General features: G+C 39.0%; 1 non-coding gene across 1 annotated transcript; it reads left to right on the forward strand.

The window, feature by feature from the left end:
- The first annotated feature begins 763 nt into the window (after nt 1-763).
- On the forward strand, nt 764-870 carry LOC111902315 (small nucleolar RNA R71). The gene has a single exon (XR_002853736.1). It is a non-coding gene; the product is annotated as a small nucleolar RNA R71 (small nucleolar RNA).
- The last annotated feature ends 2,606 nt before the right edge of the window (nt 871-3,476 follow it).

A 3,476-nucleotide genomic window follows, 5' to 3' on the forward strand; every position in this document is an offset into this window, starting at 1 on the left:
TTCTTCATAGCTGGAAGTCACAATACTCACATTCTCCATTCATGGATTATTTTCGGTGTTACTTGGAAGTTGACCCAGTCTTCTTTCGTTCACTTGATGTGCAAGTTGTCCCAGTTGTTTCTCAATGTTGAGAATGGATGCCTGCTGATTCCTTATCATATTTCTGGTCTCATGTATTGCAGCATCGTGATCATTGTGTCTCTTTTTGGACGCGACTATGATTCTAGTGAACAATTCTTCTAAATCGACCTTCTTTTCCATTACCGGTTCTTCCTTTTGATAAAATCCCCTCTCCTCTTGCTTATATTTCTCCTCCTTAGCCTTCTTGTATTCTTCGTATGGGAGCCATTCCTTCTTCGGTTTCCGCCAATTCTCGTCGAATCTATCGCCACTTGAGTAAAACACTTGAGCCTTCTTGTTTCCATTTTCATCCAAATCACAATCCTTTGTGAGATGGGGCCCTCTATAATTTTCACATCCAACTCGAATAGCATGGATTGTTTGATCCATTTTTGTCATCCTTCTATCTAGACTATCGAGCTTAGCTATCACCGCCGCCATGCTATCATTTTCCAAGTTCACTACCCCCCGAATTCCTTCATTTCTTGGATTATGGTATTCTCTAGAATGCTTAGAGAATTCTTCAATTAACTCCTTGATTACCGGGGGCACCTTCTTCGTGAGCGGGCCTTGTGAATTGAGCAATTACCTTGTGGTGACATTGAATCCATCATAGAAAATGGAGACCTCTTGTTGGCTATTAAGGTCATGGTGTGGGCAATTTCTAAGCAGACCTTTGTACCTTTCCCAAGCTTCATAAAGAGATTCTCCGGGTTGTTACTCGAAGTTGGCGATGGCTTTCTTCAACTTAGCTATTTTGGAAGGCGGGCAAAAGTGGTCTATGAATTCTTCTTTCATCTTGGCCCATGTGGTGACCGATCCGGGAGGAAGCGACATGAACCAATCCTTTGCAGCACCCTTGAACGTGACTGGAAGCGTGCGAAGTAGTTGGGTCTCGCGAGGCACATTTGGTACATTGAAGTAGTCAGCCACATCATTTACTTCATCCAAGTGCTTGTAGGCGTCTTCGTGGTCTTTCCCATAAAAAGGAATCTCCTTGAGTTGAGCGAGAATATAGCCCTTTAGCTCGAAAGTAGCGGTTGCGGGAATTGCGGGCTGCACAAGTCCCGGGCCGGTGTCATCGCGCATCCTCTTCTTCAATTCCCTCATAGGGACTTCATCGATATTAGCCATAGCAATAGCTAAATCGTCTTCAAACTTGGATTCGTGCTCGTAAGTGGGTTCTTCTTCTTCCTCGGTCTCGTAATCGGTGTCATCTTGAATTCGGTCTCCGATTGTCAAAGAGGCACTGGATGCTCCTGATTTGCTGCTCCTCTTCTTGCTGAAAATAGACTTGAGGTTTTTGAGTGGCGAGTTCTTTGAAGAAGCGGATTCTCCAACGGTTTTGCCTTTGCTCCTCCTTAGTGCGGATTCCGGGTGTCCAAGAGGAGGAACCAGAGGTGTATCAGATCCTCAGGTCATGAAACAACTGTAAACAAAACAAAAAAACACGTAAAAAGATCAAAAATAAAATAAAAAATTGAAACTGTAAACAGCGATGTACTCGCCGAGTCGGCACAAGTGCACTCGGCGAGTTCAAGTCAAAAACAAAAAATCTTTTCTAGTTACTTTAAAAATGGATTTTTATTAAAAATTATACTACTTACTAAATTACCTTTTAATTAACTTTGTGTAAGATAAATCACACACTAAGGATCGATTAAGTTAGAATTTAACGTTAATTTTAGAACCCTTCCCCGGCAACGGCGCCAAAAACTTGATGTGTGCAAACTCACTTAGTTTTAAACCTACTTTTAATTATAAAATAAACACACAAAGACACTGGACCTATCAGTTGTGGTATAGTTAAATAAGTAGGGTATCGAACACAAGGAACGGTAAGTTAAAACTAAAAACTAATTTTATCTAAACTAATTAATAAGTAGGGGTTTTCTCTAGTTTTACAAGACTAGAAACTTACTAACTATTACTTAATCTAGAAACTAGAAAAACAAAGAATTAACTAGATTCAATAATGGGAAGGAACTTGTATTTAGTTCAACTCAATTGATCCTATGGTTGATTTCAAGGTAATGGTGCAATGGATTAACTCTTTTGTTGGTTACCGATTCAAGTGATTAGATTCGCATTCACTACACTAATCCTTAGCAAATAAACCAACTTAAATAGTGATCAGTTGTCTAATTTAATTAAATTCACTAGATTAATTATTCGGGCTAATTTAGACTTGCAATAGTTAACTAATTTGGTCCTTTAATTAACTTCTTGTTGATGGTCATCACAGAAGCTCACATATGAACTTACTCAATTTTCTTATTAATTCTAGTTTCATGTTCATTAATCCTAGACATATGACAAAGTGGTCACATAGCATATGAGGTTGATAATCAAAAGATGTTCATGCTATTCAATTACCTTCCTATTAATAGAAAATTAATGATCATTCACACACAAGGTTCTTTAGCAAGCTAAAATAACAAAAATCACCAACTTTAAATTAATCCTACCAATAATCAAAAGATAGTATCAATTTTGTATCCCCAAACAGAAGCTTAAGAGTTTTAGCTCATGATTGAAGTAAATAACAGCAAACAAACAAATTCTAATTGTTTAACCATAATGAAAAACAAAAGATTAAGTAGAATGATGAAATTTGCCTCAAATCTTCTTCGGAATTGGATTCTAGTGTGTATCGTCGTCCTCTAGGGTTTTTATGACTCTTAAATCGCAGCCACCCTCTCTAGAATGGTTCCAGAATTCCCTCTCATCGTTCTGAGAAGTTATCTTTATATATGCGAAACGACTCATCGAATCAGGTGTCGATTCGTCGTGTCATTTCTCAATCCCCGTATGCGATAAGTCTCTGGGTCTCCGAGTCTTTATCTTATCGAATATTCGCTTGGACTCGCCGAGTAGTCGACCCTACTCGCCAAGTAGGTGTTGTTTTTAGTTTTTTTCTTCTTTGTTCAATTCTCGAACTCCTAACCGCTTCTCCTGCTTCCTTTTGCTTCCGAGCTTCACTGTTGGACTGAAAACATAATTCAAACACTTTTAAGTACCTTTTGTCCATGAAATGCAATAATTTAGATAATAAATGAATAAAAATCTACATTTAATATGAACTAAATATGCACATATCAGTGGGTTATCAGATTTCTTCGGGGTGAAGGATGCTATTGTAGCCAGACGATGGATAATTGACATCAAGTGTTCTTAGATGACGAGCTTCTGCCCAGAGGGGTTGATGGTGTGGTTTGATGTGGGGATGTTTGAGGGAGCAAGCCCATGATTAGTGGGAGAAGGTCGACTTTACTTTAGGAGCCCCAACCACAAGGCCATGATGTGGCCAGACTTTGTGACTCGATTTCGAGCAAAGTTTGCACCAACTGTTGAGG

The sequence above is a fragment of the Lactuca sativa genome, chromosome 1 (assembly GCF_002870075.4).
Source record: "Lactuca sativa cultivar Salinas chromosome 1, Lsat_Salinas_v11, whole genome shotgun sequence".
NCBI lineage: Eukaryota > Viridiplantae > Streptophyta > Magnoliopsida > Asterales > Asteraceae > Lactuca > Lactuca sativa.